Genomic DNA, 27,432 nt, shown 5'->3' with positions numbered 1-27,432 from the left:
GGGGTTCTGATAAAGGTGGGAGCAGTGGTTGGAAGGGAAAACCTTGAGGCGTGTTCTCAGTAAGTTGCCACTGATATATTTGGTCCAAGCAACTTCTGTGATCACCAAGAAGGGTATCCTATGGTGATCAATTAGCATGACTGCTTCTTAATAGTCAGAAAAGTAATGTCATGTAGCATTAGGTCTTTAACTGGATGACCTTAAGTTACATTTGATGCCCAATACCTTAGGCATTATTATAAATAATTTACTTAATTAATTTATTTAATTGATCTTAGGTTAGTGTTGAGACTTAAATTTCTTCATGTTTGACTTCAGGCTTAAGCTCCTGATAATATACCCTTGGTGTAGTTCTTAAGTATAGACAAAGCCAATGTATGTTCTTGTATATTTTAACATTTAAATAAGCTGTTTAAGCTGTAATTAAGTCATGGATAGCATTCTATGGTCAAATCATAATGGAATGTAATCACAAAATTAAGAAGTCATATAATTGGTTAAAAACATGATACTGGGCTGGAGAGATAGCCTAACAGTTAAGAGCCCTGGTTGCTCATCCAGGGGATACAGATTCAACTCTCAATATCTACACGGAGGCTCACAGCTGTACATCTGTAACTCCAGTTCCAGGAGATCCATTGCCCTCTTCTGGCCTCCTCAGGCACCAAGCATATGTGTGGTGCACAGACATATTTGGAGGCAAACATCTATACATACTAAGTAAGCAAAAGTCTTAAAGGAAAATGATCCTTATTTGTTATTAAATATAAATGAGTATATCTAACAATATCAATTTTCTCCAATTTGACTGTAAAAGAAAACCTCAGAAATGTCTCTAAAGTGCCCTCTAACTCACGCTACGTTCTCATGAAACCTGCTGCTCAGTGGGGTTTGGCAGGATCACCATTTACCTGAAGTTAAGCTGTAGCAGCTTTCCTTGAGTCATAGAAATGTCAACTGAATGATACTTCCATATTCTTTAAGAGAGCTTTTGTTGTTGTTTTTCCAAGCTTTTGGTATATGGTATGGGATAAGTGAAAGTAAAACCTAGTCTACAGGGACTGAAGAGATGTCTCTGTGGTAAAAGTCCCTATTCTAGCAGTGGACTCCCGTTCAGTTGCCTGTACCCATGTGGTGACTCACAGCCATCTGTAACTCAACTTCCAAGGCACCCAAAACCCTCTTCTGATGTTCAAGGGCACCAGGCATTTACCTGGTGCCCATACCAACATACAAGCAAGACATTCATAAACATAAAGTGAAAGTAAGCAAACCTATAAATAAATAAATAAGTAAAACCTAGTCTACAGTGAAACCTAAGTCTTAGAGTTTATTTTATGGGCAGGGATCTGGTTTGGCACAGTGATTATTTTTATATATAATCTTATGATATTCTGAAAAACCCTAGGACTCCATTACTAGCTGCTACAGAAAACCAAACCAAACAAACAACCAAATAACAAGCAAACAGAACTACCACTAACAAAAAAAACCACTAACATGAAGAATGGTTCAGACCCCATAATAGCAGTTCTAGCTTGTGTGAGTTTTTAAGCAAGGAACTGAGTTGCAGCTAGCTCCGAGCAATGATAACATGCAGAGTCACTCTGTCTTGTGGCTCTGTTATCTTACACAACACACAAGTCTTGCTTGTCAAGCTGAAGGAAAAGGCAGCATGGGTGAGTGTTCATGGCAGGGCTAGACAAGGTTAGACAAGGTTAGACTCAAACAGTGTATCACTGCCAGTCATATCCCCTTGGCTGGAACTTTCAGCTCAGTGCACAGACTTCAGAAAATGTAGTCACCTTCACAGGAAAGGGAGACAGAAGCTTGGAGAGCTGTTAGCCCACCTCTACCAATGCCTGCAGTCAGAATGTGTGGACAGGGTCATGAATCGGTTCAGGTTTGGGGTGGTGTGAAGGGCACACTGTAGACGCCCATACAGTTTTGGAAACTGTGTTTGGTGAGAATTGGAGTTGTTGGGCACAGGTAACATTCTAGTGGGGTATTTTACCTTTTCACAAAAGAAAAAAATACTATTGAAATAAAAGACTGAAGTATAAACAAATCAATATAAAGGATTACCCTGCCACCAAAAATAAACAAATAAAAAAAGAAAGGAAGAAGGAAAGAAGTAGAAAATGGGGTGGGGTATGCTTTTATTATAAGGAATCAATTCGAATTGAAAAGCAAAGTAAAAGTATTATCATTTGCTTTCTTTATTATACAGCCCATATATAGGTTAGGTAACTATGTTGTGTGTGTGTGTGTGTGTGTGTGTGTGTGTGTGTGTGTATACATGTATATATTCAAGATATAAATGATAAAAACATACAACTTTATCTTGTCAGTTTAAAAATAATCAATAAAGTTATTAACAAAGTAGAGAGAGAGAAAGGAGAGAGAGACTCCATGGCCATGTAGCTCATGTACAAGGCCTAGGGTTTGATTTTGATGCCCGGCAACCACAGTCAGAAAGAGAAGTAGGAGTGGTATACTGGATGGTTTTATATCACTTTGACATATGCTATAGTCATCTGAGAGGAGGGAACCTCAATTGAGAAAATGACTCCGTAAGATCAGGCTATCCCAAAGCCTGTGGACTATCCTCTTGATTATTGATGGGGGAGAGCCCAGTCAATCGTGAGTGGGGCCATCCCTGGGTAGGTGGTCCTGGGCAAGGCATGGGGAGAAAGCCCCGTAAGCTGCACCCTCCAAAGTCTCTGCATTGAATCAGGCCTCCTGCCTCAACTTCCTGCCCTGCTTGAGCTCCTGTCCTGATTTCTTTAGTAATAAACAGTAATGTGGAAGTGTAAGCAGAATATACCCTTTCCTCTCCAGGTCACCACTGGCCATGGCGTTTCATCCCGGCAATAGTTACCCTGACTAAGTCAGGTGGGCAGGGACTGAACATCCCCTTCTGTCACACTCTTCTTAGCAATCCCATACTCAGACACAGCGCTGCTTGTGTGCATGCGTTATTATATACATAGAAGAGCCACAGCTGTGAAAGGCTGCATAACTTGGCAAAAGTCACCCAAAAACTAGTCTGTGCGGTTTTCTGTCAAGCTGTTAGTATTTAAGCAAAAATGTCTTGACTATGTCATGTTTGTTTTTTCTTTCTTTCTTTCTTTCTTTTTTTTTTTTTTTTCATTTTTCGAGACAGGGTTTTTCTGTGTACCCCTGGCTGTCCTGGAACTCACTCTGTAGACCAGGCTGGCCTCGAACTCAGAAATCCACCTGTCTCTGCCTCCCAAGTGCTGGGATTATGTTTGTTTTTTCTTAATAAAAAAAAAGAAATTGCCACCTAATAGCATGACAACTCCCGCCTGTCAAAAATAACATTTTTTGTAAGAATTTTACCGTCTTCCTGGCTTAGACTAAATAAGTTAAATGCATGGACCCCCTTCTCTCTCTGCAGTGCAGGGCCTTTTTTTCACCACCTCAGTAGGATGCTGGAACCTGTGTCAGAGACCCAACCTGGTGCATGTGAGACCCTTCCAGGGAGTGGCTGGGATCACTTCTGCCTTCTGTGGCAGGCTGAATGGGGACCACCACTGGGCAAGGTGAGCCAAGACTAGGTCTGTCAGGGTCTCTGCACAATGGAGAGTGGCAAGGAATTCAGGCATCCTGCTGCAGAGATCAGCTGTGGGTAGGCCCAGAAGCATCCTGTAATTAAAATGGGGGAAGGTGTACTGCTGTTTTTCTTCCTCTCTCTCTCCCTTCCCCCATCTCCCCCCCCCCCACTTCCTTCCTTCCTCCCCTCTCTTCTCTCTTTGCCCACTGGGTTTTGTTATGTGTTTTTATGCACATCTTGTTTTTGTTGTCCCTTGTTCCCCAATCCCTTCTCTCAAGCCCCTGCCCCTCTCTGTTTGTCCTCTTCCTCCTCAAAGCAGCCCCAACTCCACTTTCCTGTCCTATTAGCCTGTCTGCTCTCCCCACTTCTTTAAGATCTCATTCACCTTTTGTGGTCCATTTTGTAGTTTCATGACCTGTACCCACACAAACACACACAGTCGTAAACTAAAACCTGGACTCTGCATATGATAGAAAACACATTGACTTTGACTTTTCTCAGTCAGGAATAGTTTCCTTAATATCATAATTTCATTTTTCTTTATGACTGAATGTTTCGTGTCTTTTCATTCTCCACTGGCCTGTCAAGGGACAGTTGGCTGCTTTCGTTTCCTCCATCCTGAGAATACTGCAGAAGTAAGCATAGATGTGAGCATACGTCTATGGTAGCACTTTGGAGATATGCCCGTAAGCTAAGTCATACAGTAGTTGCACCTTTTGCTTCTTTGAGATCCCTCAACACTGGTTTCCGTAATGGCTGCACCAGCTTCTTACGTTGCCACCAATTGTTCTTTCTTCTCCTCACATTTTCTCAAGATCTGTTGTCATTTACTTTCCTTTTCCAGTTTTACTTTATTTTGCAAAATCTGTGTGACGCGTCAGGGGGTCAGCCGTTGGCGTTTAAACGCATCAGCATCACAGGCAGTTGTGATGAGCTGGGAACTGAAGAGCTGTGCACACTCTAACCACTGGACAATCTTTCCAATCTCGTTTGTTCTCCCAATGATGATGCCCCCTCTAACTCAGGCGTGTCGAAAGGATGGGATGACAAGAGCGTTTTCACTTGCGTTTCTCTCAGCTAAGATTCTGAAAGCTTTTTCATAGCCATTTGTGTTTGGTCTTTTGAAAACTGTTCGTTTCCCAAACCCTTTATTGACTTGAAGATTTATGTTTTGTAGTTCGAGGAGCACGGCTCACAACAGAACACACCAGGCCAAACGGTTCCACGTGAGGTTTATTCAGGAGACAGGGCAAAGGTGACGGCAAGAAGAGGTGGTAGAGGAGTAGAGGCCATGAGCACCTGGAGGGGGAGAAGGAGTGAGGGGACAGGGAGAAGCAAGAGGCAAGAGAGGAGCAAGAGAGGATGGGGCAAGCAGCCCCTTTTATAGTGGGCCAGACCTACCTGGCTGCTGCCAGGTAATTGTGGGGAGGAGCATACCTAGCTGTTGCCAGGTAACTGTAGGGGTAGAGTTTAGACAGAATGCTAACATGTTTAATTCTGGCAGTTCTTCTATATATTGATGCTCTTTGAAATAAAACAGGCCAAGATTTTTCCTATTCTGTAGGCCATCTTCTCACTATGCTGATACCTTCCCTTGCTATGAAGATTTTTTTTTTTTTTTCGAGACAGGGTTTCTCTGTGTAGCCCGGGCTGTCCCGGAACTCACTCTGTAGACCAGGCTGGCCTCAAACTCAGAAATCCACCTGCCTCTGCCTCCCAAGTGCTGGGATTAAAGGCGTGCGCCACCACCACGCGGCAAGAAATTTTTAATTTCACAAAATTTCATGTGTCAGTTCGTGGGATTATTTGCCGTGCTACTGAAGGTTTGTTCAAAAAGCTCTTGCCTAGGGTGGTGGGAGAGAGAGGCAGATATGTGCCTGTATCTCTGTATTTTTCTCTATTAATTTTATTGCTTTGGTTTTATATTAAGGTATTTGATCTATTTTGAACTGTTGTTGTTTTGGTTTTTGTTTGTTTGTTTTATTGGTAAGGATAGAGAGATGAATCTAATTTTATTTTTCTTCTGCATATAGGTATCTAGTTTCACCAGGACTATTTAGTGAAGGGGCTGCCATTTTTCCAGTGCGTGTATTTGACACGTTTGTCAGAAATGACTATGTAGGTTATTTCTGGATCTTCTGTTCTGTTTGTTGTTCTGCATGTCTGTTTGTGCCAGTGCCATTCTGTGTCTGTCACAGTGCTTCTTTAAGATAATTCTGTCACTATGGTTCTCTAGGATAATTTTGTTTTTGTTTTTGAGACAGGGCTTTCCCCCCCCCCTTTTTGTTTTTGTTTGTTTGGTTGGTTTGGTTTGGGTTTTGTTTTTTGTTTTTTGTTTTTTTTTTTTTTGACACAGGGTTTCTCTGTGTAGCCCTGGCTGTCCTGGAACTCACTCTATAGACCAGACTGGCCTCGAATTCAGAGATCCACCTGCCTCTGCCTCCCAAGTGCTGGGATTAAAGGCATTCAACCTCTACCAGGCTTCTTTGATATAGTTTGAGATCAGATAGTGTACTACTCCCAGCACCCCGGATTCACTGTGCATTTGATTTTGGGTCACTGTGTGTTCAGAAACCTTATTTTTGCCAATTTTTCCTGTGACATGTCCCCTTCATGCTCCCTGGTATCCCACCAGGGATCTTGGGTAGTCCTTGTACTTTGATTTCTCAGCCCCTTATCCTCCTGTTGCAATTTCCAGATTGCTAATATTACAGTCATTTACCACAACTGGCTGGACATGACTTATTAAAAAAAAATTCTTTTTAAACTTTTTACTGGTTCTTTGTGAATTTCCCCTCATGGACCCCAGTCCCACACATCCCCCTGTCCCTCCCGCCCTCTGCCCTTGCTACCTCCCCACCCCAAAATAAAATAAAGTAAAATAAGATAGAATAAAAAACATCCCGTCATAGGAGCTGTACTGTGTCACAGTGTGTCGCACAGTATACTTTTTTGTCCACACGTCTTTACTTGCCAATGCTCATTGCAATGAGTCATTGGTTTGGTTTGAGACCTCTGGCTTCTACTAACTATCAATACTGGATCCTCACCAGGACTGCTCTCAGATATCCTGCCGTTGACCTGTGTAATTGAGATCCTGCAGCTTTGGGCCTGCAGGACCAGCTTTTTAATGCTCCAGCCGATCATAGATGGGGTAGATAGAAGTTGGGGTGAGCCAACTCAAAGCCCTGGATCTGGGCCTGGGAGGTAGCTGAGTTTGTAAGCCAGCCAGCTTTCCTTTGTCCTCACCGCAGGGGCTAGCTCTGTAGCTCTGCCCCAGCTGGCTCACCTGATGCTTCAGCAGATAAGAGGCAGCATCAGCTCTCCTGCTGTCATGCCCTCGGGTCCAGCTTACCCTTCGATACCAGGGGCAGCTCGACTATACTGCCCAAGCAAGGTTTAGGGCCCACTCCCCTAAATGCTGCACCCAGTGAGGAGTGGGACCAGCTTTCCCACCTGCCGAAGATGCAGATGGCAAGAAGGGGAAGATATCTCTTCCTTGTCCGTCCTCCTCCCCCTCCCCCCGCCCCACATGGCAGATGAGGAGTAGGACTAGCTCTCTGAAGTCTGGTGGCCTGCAAGGGGCAGGGCCAGCCTAGCACAGCGCCTCAGGGGCAGTCTAGACTCAGAACGTCTGCATGGCCTTTGGTGGTAACACACACCTGGGGCGTCAACATAGACTCCAGCTGCCATATGACCACAGACCCAAACATAGCATGGACCTGGATGTCCCCATGGCCTTGGGTGGCAGCACAAGCTACTCAGATCAGCAAGCACCTCCTCCCCACCCCCACCCCCAGTCTCCACCCGCAAGCAACAGGGACCTTACATATCCACATGGTCTCCAGTGTCAACCTTGATCACAGACATCTTCTTGGCCTTTGGTGATAACTCTACAGACATTGAGACAGATCCCAGCTGCAGCAGGACCACAGACCCAGACATGGCCCTTGGTGGCAGCCTGGGCCAGGACCACACACCATGGTCTCCTCATATCTGTCTGTTCCTCACTGCCGTCGAATTTCTGGTTCCATCTTCTCCACAGTATCTCAATCCCTCAGCTTCTCTTTCTCTTCCGTTTCTCCTCATGCCTTCCATCTTTCCGGTCTCCCCAGCATACATTTGTCCATCATAGTGGCACCTGTGGCCAATGCTTGGGTGCCTTTCTTCCAGCTGCCCCGGGTTGCTGTGGCTAGGGCAGGCACTTGGGTGTCTTTCTTCTGGCCTCCCTTGGCTGTTGTGGTCTTAAATTTATTTAAAAAAAAATTTATGTGTATGAGTATTTTGCCTGCATGTTTGTCCATGTGCTATGTGTGTGCCCAGTGCCTTCAGAAGGACATGACTTTTAATGAAAACATCTTTCTTTTTTATTGTGTGAGGGTTTCATTTCCTACATGCATATAAGGCGCACTGATTAAATCTACCCCCCATTACTTCCTCTCCAGTTCCTCCCCTGTCTCCAACAACCAAGCTGCCCTCCCAGCTTTATGAGCTCTTTGTTTTTGGTTTTGTTTTTAACTTACTGGGTCTCCTTAGTGCTGCCTATCTGTGTGTCGGAATGAGACCAGCTGCTGGAGTACGTGTAGCCAGCCCGTCAAGGTGCTGGATCCCTGTTTTAGTTACTTTTCTGTTGCTCTGAAAACCCATGGTCAGGGTAACTTATAAGAGAAAGCATTTAATTTAGGGCTCTAGTTTTCAGAGGGTTAGAGTCCATGACCAACATGGAAGGGGACATGGTAGCAGGAAGGCAGGCATGGAACTAGAGCAGCCACTAAGAGCTCGAATCCTGATCTTCAAGCAGGAGGCAGAAGAAGGAATGGGACTGGCAACCGTATGAGCTTTTGAAACCTCAAAGGGGGCAGCTAGCGTCACAGCCCTCCAACAAGGGCATGACTCCTGGTGATTTCCAAACACATCTACCAACCGGAGACCAAATATTCAAATATATGAGACTATGAGGGCCTTTCTCATTCAAATTACCATAAGCCCATAAGAAAACTGACTTTCCGGGCACGTGCGGGCGCTCTCTCTCTCTCTCTCTCTCTCCCCAGCAACCATGATTGCCACTAGCTTCCCAGTTAGAAGAGGGTGAGAATTTTTAAATGATTGTCATTCAAAAGAAAAATTTTAGCATCTGCTGTGTTCTCGAAACTTTGTGGGGTTTTGGAGCTAAAACTAAAAATAATAAAGGTTCTTTCAAGCTTGACCTCATCCTAGATCTAAGGGAACTGAAACTCGTGGTGGCTGTCTGCTACAGGAGCTGCTAGGCAAAGATTTGTGAAACAATCTATTAGTTTAACCCCCTGAATTGAAAGACTGTTGTATAGTTGCTTCTGCAAATAAGCAACTGAGACTTGGGAACCCTCCATCAAATCCAGATTTTTCAGCTGAGCTCAATGGTGCACACCTTTAATCTCAGCACTAGAAAGGCAGAAGCAGGTGGATTTCAGTGAGTTCAAGGCCAGCCTCATTTGCATAGGGAGTTCTGGTCTGCCATGGCTACATAGAGAGACCCTGCCTCAAAACAAAGTAGATCTTTTTCATACACTTTCCAATTGACATAAGATTTGTTCTAAATGAGTTTGCACTTACCGAGCAAATGACAAGGTAACCTCTGTCCAGAATGTGACAAGCGACCAGAGAAGAAGATGAGAAAAAAAATGCTCTGTGAATTCAGCGATGCTCAGAGACACTTTGAGCCGTTGATCTCATCTCGTTTGACACAGAGATGCCGTTGAGAGTCATGGGCTGGAAAGAAAGCAAAGAGGAAGAAATGGATGAAAAGATGGGTAGGGTTTGAGTACCAGTCCTGCCACCTACTAGCTGTGTGACCATGACAATATGTCTTCCCATGTGGAAGCCTCTGATTCTACATCTCAAAGGGGTGACAGCATCTAGTTGGAGATGTGAGGTTAAAAGTGTACGGAGCTGAGTACATTGTCAGAAGTGTGGCGCAGTAAATATTTAGTAAAGGGCTGTCTGCCTAAACAGTAGCAGTACTGTAGGTCTGCAGGCAAACACAAGACAACACAATTATATGGTTTGGCATAGTGCCCGCCACATGGAATATGGATGCATGCAATGAATATTGACTATTATAATGAAAAATTTGGACAGATGAGAGGAGAAAGTCATGCTTTGCAAGTCACATGATCCTTAAGGGCAGGTGATGTTTATACTAGATGCCAAACCTGAATTAAGAGCTTTTAAATTAGGTGTAGTAAAAAAAAGACTCCAAGATTATAAAAGAAAATGAAATGAGTGATATCTAAGTTTCTTTTTGACTCAGATTCTGCTACTCCAACACTTCCAATGATGCGTTAAAAAGACCAGATGATACCACCATCCCACTGCAGTAGAGACCCCAGCAGCAGCTTGTATGTCACCAGCACAAGGCAATGCCTTTTCCTCTGTTTTTATAGTAGCAATCCATTCTCTGAATGAAGAAACAATTTTCTTTTGTCAGTTTGACTTGCCAATCTGCCCAAGTATTTGATTTAACAGGTAAGTGGTGGTGAAAGCTTTTGGGTATTTTTTGGTGACATACTATTTCCTGTTTGATTTTTAAAATTAGCTTTGAGATCCAGATACAAGGAAAGGGACCTGGGTGGGGCAGAGGGTGCAGTCTTTCCAGGAAATGAGTCTCCAGGCAGTGCTGAAGTACCTGAAGAGTGTGACTTTACTCACTTAGCTCAAGTGAGTCAACACACAGGATCCTGGTCTGCCAAAGTGCAGCTGAGGGCTGGGGAGAGGAGTTAGTCTAACAGGGTGATGTGGATGGACAGGAAACTGTACCAGTCGATTTTTCAGGGGACTGAGATCTGCAGCCTTGGTACTGAGCCATTTTCATGACACTGTCCAGAATTGGACTGTAACCTACTGTATCATTCCCAAAGTGTCTATGAATATAAGAAAGCATATTTAGAAAACCCAGGGTTCAGGAAGACAGAAAGTCTACCTTTATTGAACATCAGCTCCATCCTTTGGTATGTTAGTATGTTAGTTGGTATGTTGGTATGTTGTACATGTCTGAGAGAAGGACAATGAATTCAGTTTCCCCAGTACTCTGGAAATACCATTTTCCAGTGCAGAGGGAAACCAGAGATGCCTGTATTGAGATGCCCTTCCTGGAGAAGCTGACCGGAGAACACTAGGCTAAGTCATTCTTTTGCTCCCACCCGTTGTCAGTGGGTACAGTAAGATATTGGCAGACAGTCTGTATTCCCTGCAGTTACATTCAGAGCCTTGTCCAGAGAGCATACTTCAGACAGTTAAGAAAAGCTGATAGAATGAGGTAGGCAGAGCAATGTTCCACCAAAGGGGTCCATGCTAATCCATCAAGGCCCAGTATAGGCAACTTGCATGTCAAAAGGGATTTTGCATATGTGACCCTGTAAAGATACTGAAGTGGGTGGTTAGCTAGGACTATCAAGGTGGCCCTACCACATTTGCTGGGTTTTTATGAACAGGAGGTCATCAGGTGAGGGTAGTGACAGAACCAGAGGCACCAAAGACGGATGCCCCATAGCCTTTGGCAGCAAGAGAAGGAAAGCAAATGGATTCTTCTCTCAGTTTCCAAGAGGAGCACAGCCCTATTTTAAGGGACTGGGCTCCAATGTATAAAGTTTAAAGAAAATGTTGTCTAAGCTTGTGGAAGTTTGTTATGGAATCAATAAAAAACACATATAAGTGTGTTCTACTTGTCCCACTATTCCTATGGTGGATGAAAGAGCTCACTCCTAGAACCCTTCTTAGACTTTGGTCCAGGCTGCAGGTGCTCATGAAGACCTGTGGGGACACTAAGGGATACTGCTTTCCTTTCTCTAATGCCCCAAATATTCAGAGATAATACCAATCCAGTCACCAACAGGCTTTGAAAGACCTGACAAGATTGGTCTCTGGCCACAGTCACTAGGCAGGTCACTAATGCAGATCAAAGAATTATATCAGGGTTTGGTGTTTACTGTTATCCTTTGGTACTCTGCAGAGTACCTTCTAGTATCATTAACACTAGTCCATAGGGGAAATGTATGTGCACATAGATAGTAAATACTGCTGTTTATATAGTGACTTAGCTAGCTGCTGAGTTACTTCATTCATCACTGGCATGATACGCTGTGGTCACTGTGTATGTGCACATTAGAACTGTGGACAATGGGAACAGCATAGACAAAGACTCGGCAGAACCATCTGTGATCCCTGAATGGAGAGTCTAAGTATGGCTCATACACGTGTTGGAGGTCTCAGTAAGCAAGGCACAAGTTTATAGTCGTACCTTGTTTTTGATGGATCAACCGTCCATTATCTAGAGACACAGACCTTGAGATTGTATGTAGGTGTGCCAGGGATATCACTCAGCAACAACGCCCAGCAGGTAAATGAGAGCAGCAGAATTGGGCAGGGGAGAAACTGAACAAAGCACAGGAGGCTCGGGCTGCTCACACGGTCTAGAGGGGTTGTCCCACATTAAGGCAAGAGGGCTTAGTCTTTATGTCAGCTCACTCCCATGTGTAGGTAACCAATCTCCCTCGTGGACTTGCTAGCTCCTGTGAATCAGCTTCCTCTAATCAAGTGTGATTCCGTGAGACACTCTCAGCTGATTGCTTTCAACTTCCAGCTCTCCTGATTACTGAGCGGGTAAAACTACTAGTCCTGAAACGAGCTACGCAACAGGTTATGGGGCCCTGTTCACTGAAAGTTTCTGGCTCTGACGCCATGAACTTACAGAGGGCTAGTTGTTATTTCTTGCAAGACTCAAGTCAAGATATGGAGTAAGCAGAAAGAAAAGACAGAAATGGGAGCCCAGGAGATGACTTAGTAGTCAAGAGCACTTTGCTCTTCTTGCAGATGACCCAGGTTCTGCATCCATATCCAACTTTTCACAATCTGCATGCACACGGTCCACATACATACATTCAGAAACACATAGACATATAAAATAAATAAATAAATAAATAAATAAATAAATAAATAAATAAATAAGGCTGTTAGAGCTGTTAGAGTTGTTAGGCCACTGAGCCAGCACTCCGAAGGGAGAAGACACAGAAGGCAAAGTGACGGCCACCCCTTCTCGGACCCAAGAATAGCAGCCTATGGGTCTGGATCAGCCTCCATCCATTTTGATGTTGGTTCATCCTGCTTGTTACATCAGGTACTTTTCTGTTACTCTGCTAAGGTACCATGAGCAAGGCAACCTTAAAAAAAAGAAAGGTTTACAGTTCCAAAGGAATCTTATCACAGCAGGGAGGCATGGCAGCAGGCAGGAATGGCTGAGGTCAAAACAAGAAGCAGTGAGCTCACATCTCTCACATTCCACCTCCCATGACATCATTCTGCCTCCCGTGACATTCTGCCTCCCATGACATTCTGCCTCCCGTGACATACTGCCTTCAGTAAGGTCAAACTTGCTAAAGCCCCAAGACAATGTGGCCGAAGGGAACCAAGCGTTCACATGTCAGAGCCTGTAGGAGACATTTACATCCAATCTACACTGGCCAATTTGAAAGTAACTGGACACCAAGTGTGTTGTCCGGCCTCATTGCTTGGGCTCCAGACTACAGCTGAGGAAATGGCTAGAACCTGAAGTAACAACTGCTATTAGCTGGGACATTCGTGGTCTTTCTTCTCTCTCATAAGGTGTGTTTTGGAAACCCAGGATGAGAGGTTTTCATCTCTCTGCCCCCCCCCCCCCCCGTGCCCTTCTTTCCCTTTTGGCTCTTAGATCCCTACATCTTTTTCTGTCCATCTTGTTCTCCCTCAGCTCTTTACGCATAGACAGTGCCTGGAGCTGGCTGCCACATCACTGCACTGGGCTTAACCCTTCTGATTGCTGTTGTAACTGATCAACTCCCAGGCAGGGCTTGAAGAAGCGCTTGCATTCAGACAATCAGGGTATTGCTGAGTGTGGTGGTGCAGGGTGTTCAGCAGGGAGACTGAAGCAAGCAGTAATAGAAGACTTGGCCACAGACTTCTGACAGCTTGTTTTATAGGTGCTGATCTTTAACACTTAGGCTAAACTCTAGATAAAAAGAGATTTGCCGACTTTCTTGTGATGCTGTCTTTAGAAGTCTGTAGATGTGCCTGTCTGTGATTTTATTTACTTTTAGCACACCAGTAGTTGAGCTTGGAGGGTTTGTCACAAACCAAGTCTGACCCGTCAGTAATGGCTTCTTGTAGAGGTTTTATTATGGACTTTGAAGTCCAAAAAGCTACAATCTGATTGGGTGCTGGTAGGCTCCCCTCGATGTACACCTGGAGAGGGGTGGGATGTCCAACTAGAATTTACCATGTACCTGTCATTGGTCTAGTGGAAAATGTTGTAATTTTTGTTGTTGTTGTTATTCAGGAGTAAAATGCCGAATGGAATGGAATTATCTAACTCTTGGACTCTGTGAGAGGTGTGGGGGATAAACTGAACCTGAAAATAAACATTTGAATAGGGAAAAGATGGAACAAGTGTGATTTGTGGCTGGGTTTTAACAGTGTTTGGGGACATTGCACTAAGTCCCCAAACACTGTTGGCTGCACTAAGATCATTCTAGGTCCTAGGGGACTGACCCTGCTGCTTTACAAGTTGTCGTAGGTAAGGAAATAGAATATTCTCCACATTCTCACTGATCTGGTCCCAGTGATGTAACATGAAAGCAGAGCTTGCTGGGACTGCCGGGAAAGCATCCTGGTTATACAACGCCTCTGCATCATGGGCCTGAAGGGTTAATAGGCTTGCTTTCTTGTTGAATCATGAGACTGAGCTTTGGAGTTCTGACCTCTTCCTCTGGTTTAGTCCTGGTGTCTCTTTGTTCCTCAGTCTTTTCACCTGTAATAACCATGGTGCAGAAGTAAGTGCGTTTGCCTTTTAAGGCCTTGGTCAAGATATTTAAAATATAAACCCTGGTACATTATTGTTATTTCAATAAAAGGAGGAAAAAGCCTAAAATGAACCTAAGGAACTTGATTAAGGTAAACTGACCAGGCAGTTTTGAATTCAAATTTATGATCCATTTCTAGTTCCGGTCTACATATTGAATGCATATTGACTTACGCTTATGAGATCAGTGTAGTACTCTTTCAAATTCCTTTTTTTGTTTTGTTTTTTTTTGTTTGTTTTGTTTTGTTTTGTTGTTGTTTTTCGAGACAGGGTTTCTCTGTATAGTCCTGGCTGTCCTGGAACTCACTCTGTAGACCAGGCTGGCCTCGAACTCAGAAATCCTCCTGCCTCTGCCTCCCAAGTGCTGGGATTAAAGGCGTGGGCCACCACTGCCTGACTCTTTCAAATTCCTATGTGTGGTTTTTTGTTTTTGGGGGGGTGGGCAGTGCTGGAGTAATTAATGACTCACTGGGTAAGAGTACTTTGCTCTTTGCTTCCTAAACTTACAAACCTGCACTCAAATTCCCAGCATCCACATAAGAAACAAGCCATGGCCACACATACACCGATCCAGTGTATGTTGGAGGAAGAAAACAGGAAGATCATTTGGGCTTGCTGGCCACCAGCCTAGCTTCAGACACAGAAAGAGATTATGTCTCAAGAGAATGAGTGGAGAGTGAGTAAGCCAGCCAACATCTCCTGGGGTCTCTACACACCTGTACATACACCACACACACACACACACACACACACACAGAGACAGAGAGAGACAGAGAGACAGAGACAGAGAGACAGAGAGAGAGATGCATACTTAAACACAAAATAAAATAGTCCTATGTTAAGGCCTTGCTCCTTTCTAATGCAAGGTTGCAAATCCAGTATCCACAAGGTTATTCTGACCCCAGAGATTTTTGTTTTCTTATCAGAAGAATTGAGTTTTGTCTCCCTTTGTCATCCTGTAACCCAGAGTCATATCAAGGTATAAGTGAATCCTTTTAAGTTTGTTCAAAGGTGAATTTACAAATTACCACGACCAGGGGAGAACCAGCCTGCCCCTCCCTAGCACAAGCTTCACACAATCCACCAACTCCTCTAATTAAAGGTCTAGCAGGCTCATAAGATTCCCAGAGCCAATTAAACAATGCACACCCTTGTACCTCCCAGCAGATTGGGGAGCCGCTTGGCGTTCTCCGTGATTGATATGAAAAGTAGCAACGTATTTTAAAGCATGTTTAACACTGTTGGTACTCTATAGGGCACAAGCTTTCAACACAGCAGCCTTTTCTCCTCGGTGCTTTTCGAGTGTGAGAACACCAAGGAGGTGGCTTGCATTGTAGCGTGCCTCTGGGCTGGGAATCAAGGCCTTGCAGAGGGGGGGTCCCCCGCTGGCCCCCGATGGGGGGGAGGGGAGGCGGGGAGAGCAGGCAGCTGTCATCTGAATAGCATTTCCCTCTGCCATTATCCTTCTGCCCAAAGCTCTCTCCATTCATATTCATGGCTCCCAGGCTTCCGAGCATCCCTTTGCGCTCTCTCCCTCTCTCTCTCTCTCTCTCTCTCTCTCTCTCTCTCTCTGCCCTCAGCTCCCTTTGCACCTTTCATTCCTTGTCTTTCTGGAGTTTCTTGTTGATTTATAAGGAATCATTGAGCCGATTCAGAAAAGAATAAGCTAGTAGAAATTGGAGCTAGTTAGGATCAGGATACACTCTACTGGGAAGAATTTATTTAAATGCAAGAAGTTAAAACCAAATCTGTATGGTAAGTTAATTTTAGATTAGGTTGTCATTTACTTCCATTAATTTTCTATTAATTAATGATTAATTGGTTCTACCTGTATGGAAACTACTTTCTTGCTGATAAGAGAACTCCTTCCCCCAAGAAAACATTTATATTCTAATTAGAAAGCTGTACATACTAAGTACAGAAAATATAAAACTATCACATTTAAATAAGGTACAAAGAAGAAATTTAAAAACAACTCTCATGAACAGTAAGTAGTAGTTGCTATTGAATCCCAGGAAAATATGCATGTATATTTCTAAAGGAGCTAGAAGAATTTTAGGTACTGTCTTGAGCATGCTATTCCAGAAACACAGGCAAACATGCTTGTGGTTTTGTACAACTTCAAAAAATGAAACAGGGTAACTTAGAGTAGGCCATAGCCTTTTCTACATCATCATGTACTTGTATGTAATACTAAATCATAAATATTTCCATATCAAAGCATTTCACTGAGATTTTTATTTGTCTATTCTGTGATTTTGGGGGGAATGTCTGTTCAAAATATGTACAACAAATTCTGGCAATTCGCATAAAGTTCTACAAATAAGCTTTGTGGAAATCCATGGTCTTTCAATAGAATAAAGTCTCAGAATGACTTGTGAGTTAAAGGGGTATTTAAACTTCAAAGAGACATCCACAGAGACTCTAGGGAGCCTCCCATGACACTTCGGTGAGGCTCCAAACAGGGAGACTATGTAAGATAACCCTTCCAGAACCTACTTTCATCCACGCCTTCACTATAGGAAGAAACCCAACCACTTGATAGAGTTTCATAGACAATACTATTGGCCATCCCTGGAAATGCTTGCAAGAATGGAAATGGAGGGAATCATCTCAACCATCTTGCTTGAATTAGCGTTTGGTTTCTGTCATGTATGGATAAACAATGCTCAACAGGATGGATAATTCTGCAAGAACACAGAGATAACCGCTGGGGAACATCTATTTGCTATGAGAACCCATGGGATAGTGGAAATAAGCACTTCATAACAACAGCATGATGAGGCTGAAAGCATTCATTAATGCATGACTTTAAACTTCTCCAGAAACTCAGGGAGAGTTCGGAGTGGAGAGATTCCTTTACTCATAAAGACAGATGTCCTCCTGCGTGGTGTGGCCTGTTTAAAACAGAATTGCATTTTTGAAAGACACATAATACCCTATCTCCTGTTGCAAACGAGATGCGTCATGTTTACCAAAGTCATGATACTCTGTTGAGAGAGGAATCAGTTATTTTTCAACATTTATTTTATAAATCTAAACTTCTGAGCATACCTGGAGAGGTTGAGAAGTCAATACCGTCCCAATGCACAGAAGACGAACCATGGGGGGATAAGCTGTGATCTGTCAACAGCTCTCATCAGAAGAACCAAACTCTGCAACTAGATCAGATGTGATAAGCGCTTCCTATTGTTTCTCTAATGAAATTTGGATTTCTCATTAATGATGCTTCTGAGATTTTGGGGTGGGGACTGGGGTTTGAGATAGGGTCTCAGTATGTAGTCTTGGCAGCTTTGGAACTCACTATGTAGAACAGTCTGGCGTTGGATTCATAGAAGGCCGCCTGGCTTTGCCTCCTGAATACTTGGGATCATAAGTGTTTCCACCATGCCTGACTCTTGGTCATTAACCCCAGCAGTCATCCATCTCTTGGTGCGGTTTTGGTGTTGTCCGCAGGTCGGCAGGCATTCCTGGTTCCTATGAATCTACAAGATTACTGATTAGGAGGCCATATAACTCTTGTTGAGCTTTCCCCTGACTCATTTCAGGTGGGGCTGATTCTATGCTTTTATTGTTTAGGGAGTGAGACACGGGGGAGTGAGTCAAAACAGAAATGTGCAAAACCCAGAGCAGCTAGTGTGAGGGGCAGTTAACCTGTCTGTCTGCCGAAACGGTGCACGGAGCTAGTTCAGTAATTGAAAAATATGAAGCGCAAATTCTTTTATATTTTTTCATTAATTTATTTATCATTTTACATCTCAATACCCTCCTCCTCCCCAGTCCCTACCTCCTACAGCTCACCTCTCTTCCCCTCTCCCCTTCTCAGTGAAGCAGGAGGCCCCCTGGGTATCTCCCAACCCTGGTACAAGTCTCTGCAGGACTAGCCGCATTCTCTCCCACTGAGGCCAGACAAGGCACCCTAGTTAGGGGGAAGGGATCCACAGACTATCAACACGCTCAAGAACAGCCCCTGCTCCAGCGCTTATGAAGATGGAGCTGCACATCTGCTACATTTTATGCAAAAGCCAAAAGCTATTTTCTGGAACCTTACTTTTCACATTCATAGACCTCACTCCTTCATTCATTTACTGACTTGCATCCTAAATGAAGGGTCTGTCTGACTTTAGGACAGCAGCCCCTTGGGAAGGGAAGAAGGGGCTCCCAGCCCTGAAGAGCGCTAGAGTCAGGTGGGTGAATGCCTTTTTGAGGGTTACCCGCGGATGGAAGTGCTGAGTCCTGCTTCACACAGCTTCACTCCTTTAAAACCTTTGCCTGTGCTTCACTTTGGAGCCTGAGCTCTGAGATTTGGCCAGCAGCAGCTCAGTAACAGTAGCAGCACGAGAAGTGTAACCTCTTTGGCCTTAGACTGGCTCAGCCATTTTGATCACGTGTTGGCAATTCTCAGCCCTGATGCAGTGGCTCACAACAATCTGTTAACTCCAGTTCCGGCCTTCCATGGCCACCAGGCATACATATAATGACAGACATATATGCAGGCAAAACGGCCATATACATAAAATTAAAATTAATATAAAGAAATGTAGCCTTGGCTACCTTCAAAGCCACTGGATAACAGTTCACTTTTCTCTCTCTTCCTCTTCCTTCCTTTTTCTTTCTTTCTTTCTTTCTTTCTTTCTTTCTTTCTTTCTTTCTTTCTTTCTTTCTTTCCTTTTTTTTTCCTTTCTTTTTTTTTGATATGAGACAAGGTCTGACTTCATAGACCAGACTAGCCTTCCTCTCTAAGAGATTCCCCTACATCTCTCTCCTGCTAATGTACTGAGATCACAAGCATGTGCCACTCCTGGCCACAATTTATGCCTTAAAAAAAGTTTTTCAGGATCTAAATTTTGCCATCTTGTCAAAACTTCTCATATGTGGAATGGGGTGGAAAACATTATAAATGTATGTGCTTAGAAAACAGCAGAATCTAGTCTTGATCAGCAAGGATTGGAATCATGTAGCAATAATAGAATAGCCTCCTTTAGGACATGTCCAGAGCTTGCCTGCTGCATCAGCCAAGCGGCTTAAAATAGATGATTTTACTCATTTCTCCCCACAACTTGCAAGCTAGGAACACACATCCCCATTTTTTAGATTAGAAAACAGACTTTACAAGAGGTAGAGAGATGTCTCAGGCTTCACCCCTAGAATTTAAGCCTAGATTTGCATGGTCCCACAGCATTGTCCTTTCTCCTGTGCTATCCACACAGACACCCACATGGAGCCTCCACCCTGCAGGCTGGCTTTGCAGTGTGTTTCCTTTCATCCGTCAGCTGCACGATGGAAATTTAGCACATTAACCCCAGACAGCTCCGAAACTGGAGTTAATTATCTTCTACTCTGATACAAATTACTAACTGTTCTCTGCTGGCTGGTGTAAGGTCTGGCAGCTCTTGGTGCCGAGATGCAGTCTGAGTAAATGGTTGAGTCCATTGGTCTGCTAATTTATAATGCTAGATATTAATGGTTTGAAAATCTTCAGATACACTTCCTTTGGAGTCATTGGACCAGACTTCCTGTTAGGTATTTGGCCTGCATCTATTGCTTGGGCCCAGAATATGTTTAACTCAGGGAAGGCTTGTTGATCAATTAAAAAAAAAAATTTCTCCTTCCTCCTGCAAATGTGCACAGAGATGTGTATGTGCAAGTTTACAGTCTTACAGGATCTACTTTTAAGATGTCAGGGACTGCCCTTCCCTCTATTTACAAATCTTATTTACAAAGTTCTTGCTTCTTCGATATAAGGATTCTTCAGTTTGTGTGGAGAAGTGAGAAATCCTTTTCAGTTTAGGTGTCTCAGAGTGGAGTTTCAGATGTACTTTACAGGTGTATAAAAGACGCTCCGAACCCAGAAAGTCCCTGTGCTCGTCTTTAAGGAGTTACCTTTCTAGTCTAGAATATGGAAAAAGAATGATGGGTACAGGTACACACCCTTTCTCCCACTCTCCACAATAAAACTGTTGGAGCATTTGGGGAGAGAAAATACAATTCTTCAGGCATAGTAATGGTCAGCCCAAATCCTACCTCTTCCTGAGCTGTGCTTGTACAACTTCAAAGTTTCCCATGGTTTGTAAGAAAGACATTTTGTTTTCCCCTTTAATAAACAGCACAATTTACTTCAATCTCTGTTCCACTAATCTCTGGAGTTGGGGCCACCCTCTCATGTCAAACACGAAGGTGTTTAATTTGTATTTTGACAGCCCTTAGAGCCTCAAATAAAGTTATAATGTATCTTGTTCTCTGTAGTTACAGAGTGTATATTAATTTTATTACACACTGTATAATTACATAAATTCTTATGAAGAGCTGGGCAGTGGTGACACACGCATTTAATCCCAGCACTTGGGGGCAGAGGCAGGCGGATTTCTGAGTTCGAGGCCAGCCTGGTCTATAAAGTGAGTTCCAGGATAGCCAGGATGACAGAGAAATCCTGTCTTGAAAAACAAAAAAAAAAAAAAAAAAAAAAAAAAACCCAAAACCTTATGAAGAAGTACTATACTTTTTGAGCAACGATTTTAAAAATGAATCCTGTACTAAGGGCATGTGCACAATTATTATTCCTATTATTATTATTGTCCTTTCCCTAGTATGTGTCAGTTTCTAAATTTAAGAAAAATGGTCATATGATATGTTATTTGAGGCTTTGATAAAAATTTTTTGATCTGGCTGTCTATTTTAGTCTTCCTGAAAATGATTTATTTATTTTATTTTATGAATATTAGTGGTTTGTCTGCACACACACACATATATGTTTACATATATATGTATGCATATATGTATTTTCACTGCCTGCATACAGTGCCCAAGGAGGCCAGAAGAAGGTGTCAGATTCCCCCAGAACTGAAATTACAGATGGTTGTGAGGCCCTATGTAGGTGCTGGGAACCAAACTCAGGTCCTGTGCAAAGGCAGCCAGTGTGATTAACCACCAAGCCATCTGTTTAGCTGTCCTTCTAGTTTGCTTTTGTAGGCTTCCTTCTGGTCTCCCTTTGACCTTCCTACTGTTCCCACAACATTTGATGGCATTTATTAAAAATGCTTTGTGTTTCACACGTCTGGATGCTATGGATAATAAAAGCATGGACTCTGTCCTGAAGTGGAAGATACCTGGTTGGAGACATTGATCTGGAGAATCTTAGGGCAACTCGTGGAACCTGCCTGGACCTCCTGAGCTACTTCTTCCTCCCAAGCCCTGACACACTGAAGTCTTTGCGCATGCTATTTCTTCTGACTCTCCTCTTCCTTGTCTCCTACCAAATTCCTGCTGGTCTTTAATGACCATTTCCAAATCTCATCTCCCACTGAAAGTATAAGTCCTTCTCTTATATGCTGTTATTTGCTGCCTCTTCTTTGAGCAACCTCCTAATTCTGCAAGCAGGAGTGATACTTTCAGTGTTTCATTATGAGTTTGTAAGGGTAGGGTGGGAACTTATAAACCCTCTGTCTTATAAACCCTGTGTCTTTATCACAAAAATCTGTATCCTGTTCTATGTTCTTCCAGAGCCCGAGTACATTGTAAATATTCTTTATGTGTTTGTTCACTAAAGGCATTGACCTTAGTTTCCTCACAGGTAGGAATCTGATTAATGTACACTGAGGGGATTGAGCCAGATGCTGCGAAAATGCGGTGTGAGATTCTGTTTGGACAAAGGGTTTGCTTAAGAGGACTCCAGTATGTGGTGAGCCATGCTTGTCTGTGAAACATGGAAGGAAAGCATTCTGATGAAGTCAGAAGCTTATCTGCCGTGCCAGTTTACCCTGGTGGGCAGACAAAACATGTTAGTTTGTTCTAATGTGTTTATAAAATGTTGGATTGTTCTTTCGCCTAGTGTGCTGGCTGGTTTTTATGTCAGCTTGACACAGGCTAGAGTCACTTGGGAAGGGAGAACTTCGGTAGAGAAAGTGGCCCCCAAGAGATCGGCCTGTAGGGAAGTCTATAGGAACGTTTTAAATTAGTGGTTGATGTAAGTGATCCCCACTGTGCTGCCACCTTCTAACCTCCTGCCCTCTAGGCAGGTAGTTCTGGCATGTATAAGAAAGTAGGCTAACCAAGCCATGGGGAGCAAGCCAGTAAGCAGCATTCCTCCATGGCCTATGCTTCAGTTCCTGACTCCGGCTTCCTGCCTTGAGCTCCTGCTTGTCTTCCCTTCCCTGGATGAAAGACTTCAATCTATTAAATAAATAAACCCTTTCCTGCCCACACTGCTTTTCACTGTGTTGACCCTAAGAACACATTGTCAACCGTAACAAACACACCTAGTCTTGAGTCATCTTTCCTCCTCTGTGGCTATTTTAAGTTGACCTGCCGAGTTCATTTAATTAAATAGAAGTAGCCATATTAAGGAATCATAAACTTGTTGAAAGGTTTTCAGTAAAGCTTTTATAGTCATCAGAAGATAAATAGACTACTGGATCTCTTGACACTGTACAAGAAGTGACAAGGAAACCTGGCTAGTTCCATTCCTAGATCCACTCATTTACTCATAGACTCATCTCACACATGCATAGACATTTCTCCAAAGCTCGCTGGCATTAGTCCATGTACTAGTCAAGCAGAGGACACTAAAGTATAGTCCCTTTAACAAGGCTCTCACTCTCTTTTAGAAAAAGAGAAGACCAGAAAGCTGGCCTCCATCTTGACAAAAGTTACGAAAGGGGAAGACACAAAGGTAGGGTCACTCAGCTGTGTCCAGGGGGGCAAGGACAGCTTTCTAGAAACTTGTCTAATCTCAGATCTAGTGAGTCACAGGCAAGGTCAGGAGGAGTCAGAGGAGGACAGTACATAGCCCAGGAATAGTATGCACAGGCCCTGGAATCAGAGAATATGGCCCTAGGGTTACCCAGGAAGTATATCTGCCTAGAGAAGTGAATTCAAAGAGACATAAATGGATCAAGATCAAGATTGGTCCCTCAGGTTATGGCCCTCAGGTGCTTTAGCTGCTGTGAAGGCTGTAGAGCACCTGGAGGAAGCTGAAGCCCTTTGATCGTATCTGTGCTTTAGAGGAACCACTCCAGCTGCTCAGTGCAGAAGATGGATGAGATCACTGGCAAGTAGTTTTCGGAAAGCAGGTGTATGCTTTGGTCTTTTTCTTTCCTCTAATAAATCTCAGTGAATGTGATTTTATGATGTTCTCTGTCAGTCTCATCTGCCAGAGCTTAAAGGAAGGAGTGTGACCTGGAGAATACCATCTACTCTCCCATTCTCAACCATGACTGTTTACAAAATGAAATGTCCCAAGCAAACGGAAGGAGGAGGTAGTATGAGATGAATAGACACCACTCAGATCTGGCAGAGATAAATCGTTTGCCATACTTGACTACCTAGCGCCCTCTCTCTCTCTCTCTCTCTCTCTCTCTCTCTCTCCCTCTCTCTCTCTCTCTGTCTTTCTCATATAACCACATTCTTTTCCACTGTTTCTCTCTCCAATAAGCATTGATCTGATAGATAGATAGATAGATAGATAGATAGATAGATAGATAGATAGATAGAATTTAAGTAGTCCAGGCTAACCTTAAACTCTCAATCCTCCTGCCTTAGCCTCTCAAATAGATGGAATTTCAGACATGTGCTGCTGTTCTTGCCTTCCATATACATATTTTTTAAATTTAAAAATATTGTGTGTTTTGAGTGTTTTACCTGCATGTGTATATGTATACAACGAGTATGCCTGGTGCTATTGAGTGAGAAGTGGGTGTCAGGTCCTCTGGAACTGGAATTACAGATGGTTATGCAGCAGCGTGTGAGTTCTGGGAACTGAACCTGGGTCCCAAGTACTTTGAACCTTTCGATATTTTTTTTTATTTTAATATATGAATGAATCTATAAAGAATATAATATCAAGTTTTATAGTTGTTTTCCTAATGTTTTAGAGATTCATCTGTATTGAAGGTGGAAAGAATATATTTTGTTCCTCAGGACATGTTACACACATGATGATATTGACCCTTAGTTCCTTGCTGAACAAAACGACATAATTTCTTTCCTTTTGTGGTGTGATGTTTTCCTTTCCAGGGATCTACCTCCAGCTAGGGTGCAGGCTTCTACTTTTATGTCGCTCCAGCAAGCCACCCCCATGGCCCCTCCACCCACATACACACAATTTGCCTTTTATCTCCTAATTAGGGAAGTCCACGCCTCGCCACCTCCAGTTTGTGCTATGTTCTATACCAGCAATATCGCCTCTCTTCCCATGGAGAGAGAAATGGGATTAGTACAAATGGGGAGACATTCAAGGCAAGTGTGACTTCAGTTCAAGGTGAAGGCATTAACTCCCACCAGCCCTAAGCCCATTCACTGCTTTTGACAGTGAGAGCAGAGGATTAGCTACTGCTAGGTATGGATCTGAGTCTAACAGAAGCCTTTGCTTAGGGAACCTGCTGCTTTCAGAACTGCCTGAGATGAGGGAGTGCACACAAAAGTCTTCTGTTGGATTTCTGTGCACAGCTGAAAAGCTTAAATGACAGGAAGAAAACCACAAGCAGAGAGGAAAATGGACTAGGAAAAGCACAAAGAAATGCAGTCAACACACCCGCTTTTGCCCCCCATGGAGAGCACATACTGTGAAGCCACCAGGATAATGGAACCCAGGAAGAAAAGTGGTTTGCAAATGACCTGCCTCAGGGCATCATAGAGCAGAAGACAGCAGGCCAAGAGTGAGATGGATGAGTGACCATCAGGGATGCTCTCTGGGAGCCAGTCTCCATCTTGGTAGGCTTCTGGATTGATCTGGCTTACAAATCTCTGTCTACTCAGTCTAGTTGATATACTAGGCTGTTTCTCTTGAACTCTGATCTTGAAATAAAGATTATTTATCACATGGAAGTAGAAAGGTGTCACAAGCAACCTAAATGGGAAGGCAGAAGCCCTGACATTGTAGAAGAGCCAACAGGGAGAGAATTACCAAATAGCCTCAGGGTAAGAAAGTATACAAGTGTCCGTCACCATGTGAGGTCATTCAAATGCAGACACAAAAGGCAAGTTCCACACACTGGATTTCTGAGGATCAGTGCTCCAATAGCTCTGACGTAGCAACTCTCAAAGGGAAGCTACTGAACTGCAAGTCACATAGGGAAACCAGACACATGTTTAGTTTCTGACTCAGAGCACAACAGAAACATACCGTCATGTTTACTTCAGTCTACCCGTATGACCCCCTCCCCATTTCAGGGAGCTAATTCAGTCCCAAGGGAGTTCTGTGCACACAGGTAGTTCTGTGTCCCAGCTGAACACCGCAAGATAGGAAAATCCCTGTCTCCTAAGGGGTCTTACGCATCTTCACTTCCATTATCTGTATTACCCTGAAATGTACAAATGTCTCTGGGTAGATGATACCTCTGTCTTTACTGTGTTGATTGGGAAATCTGTGCACACTGATCTGCAGGCAGACAGTACCTCTAGCTCTGCAGTCTGTTTGCTGTGCTGATATCCCAGAAAAGAGTTCCGCCTGCTTTGTTCATCACAACAAACCTATCCTGATCCAGCAGGTCACAAATGTTGATTGCAAAAATTCAGTGTAGATTTTCAACTCTTGATGTAAAAAAAAAAAAAAAATCTTATCTATCAAATTAGTGAGTTTTCGCTTAAGTGATCTGCAAGAGTCACTTGCATTTTTACACACAGAGTAGTTATAGTATTAAATTGTATATTCTTAATACTTTTTCCTATCTCAAAATCAATACACTCTCAATGCCTCTCACTCGGTAAGCACCAAGAGAGAACAAGGGGAGGGGGAACCCCCAAAACTCAGTGTCATATTAATTCTGCTATTCCGATTCTATAGAGAGTTGAAGAGTTCTGGGGTATAGAGAAGAGGTGCAATCCAGAGGTTCCCTCACTGACGCTGACCACCCACAGGGATTGCTGGAGGCAGTGCTGAGGCTTGGGCATGTGTGACTGGGTGGCAAGTCTAGCTCTTTGGCTGGGAGAGTGGAGCTGGGGGTGCCTTGGCATCTGGGAAAGAAATGGGTAATGGAGGCCACAGGGGAGGTGGGGAAGAGTTCAAGTTGGCAGGGGAGTCACCTAACGCAAGTCTCCTAACTGCTTCTATGGGATGAACTTCCCAACCTCTCCCTTTACTGGATCTTTGTGAGCCACAGAGAGGGTAAATATCAAGCACCATAAACAATTGCAGATGTTCAAAACCAGAGATTGTTGCTACTGGAGGAGGAGAGAGAGCGGCTGGCTTTGCCAGAGCTGATGCTTGACTTTGCTCACCAGGGACTGTACTCTGGAACCAGACTGACTGTGTTGGAGTCCCATCTCTGCTGTTCTCTGTTTATCTATAACCCAGAATTATCACCTCGTAGGTGTCTTAAGGATTAAATAACTTAATATTATACAAGTAAGAGATATGCACAAATGATTTGCTGTGATCCTCACTGTCACTTAAGATTTACCATTGTGTGAGACATCCAGCTGAAACTGTCCACCTGGCAATAGAAACCATCACCCCAGGACTCGGAGGAGCGGTCTGTTTAAAAAAAACAACAAACAAACAAACAAAAACAAAAAAACTTTGGCAAGGTTGATTTTCCAGAATGGCTCTTATATTGACAAGGTTAAAGGCTAACAACAGTCACATTCCATTCTCCAAGGTTTAAAGGTCACTCTTATTGTTAAGTCCCAGAGTCCATGTCCAGGGCCGGTACCTCAAACAGACTGTATACATGGAACTCATTCAATGGGACCCGAGGGAACCCTGACATGGAAATGAGGTACCTATGAGAAAGTCCGAGGATCCTGAGGTTTGTGAGTACAGGTGAGGAGAGAGGAAGGAGAAGAGGAAGAGTAAGCTAGCATGCTTACACTAGCTAGCAGGCAAATAGGGCAGAGTTGTTGTGTTCAAGTAGAAGGCCCCCAGGGTAAGTGCAGAGCAGGGAACTCTGAGCAGGCCTGAAGAACAGCAGGAATGCCTGGAGCAACCTCACGGCAATGGGCAACGTTCCTGGGAACACAGCCCATGTGTGGCCCTTTAATGTGGAAAAGTGAC

At 43.6% G+C, this 27,432-nt stretch overlaps 1 protein-coding gene across 3 annotated transcripts in view; it reads left to right on the top strand.

Annotated features, from left to right (window-relative positions):
- The window catches only part of Mob3b (MOB kinase activator 3B), a 193,705-nt gene that overhangs the window by 15,287 nt on the left and 150,986 nt on the right, over positions 1-27,432 (top strand). Inside the window, exon 1 of one of the 3 annotated variants that reach the window (XM_028780434.1) lies at positions 27,097-27,157. The exons of 1 other annotated variant lie outside the window; for it this stretch is intronic. The gene's annotated coding sequence lies outside the window, so the exon portion shown is untranslated. Of the gene's footprint in view, positions 1-27,096; positions 27,202-27,432 lie in introns of those variants that run through there. One more of the 3 variants, XM_028780417.1, reaches the window with a different exon arrangement.

The sequence above is a fragment of the Grammomys surdaster genome, unplaced genomic scaffold (genome assembly GCF_004785775.1).
Source record: "Grammomys surdaster isolate TR1022 unplaced genomic scaffold, NIH_TR_1.0 97, whole genome shotgun sequence".
In the NCBI taxonomy this organism is placed as follows: domain Eukaryota; kingdom Metazoa; phylum Chordata; class Mammalia; order Rodentia; family Muridae; genus Grammomys; species Grammomys surdaster.
The sequence above is the reverse complement of the archived record's forward strand: the minus strand, read 5'-3'. Positions and strand labels throughout refer to the sequence as shown.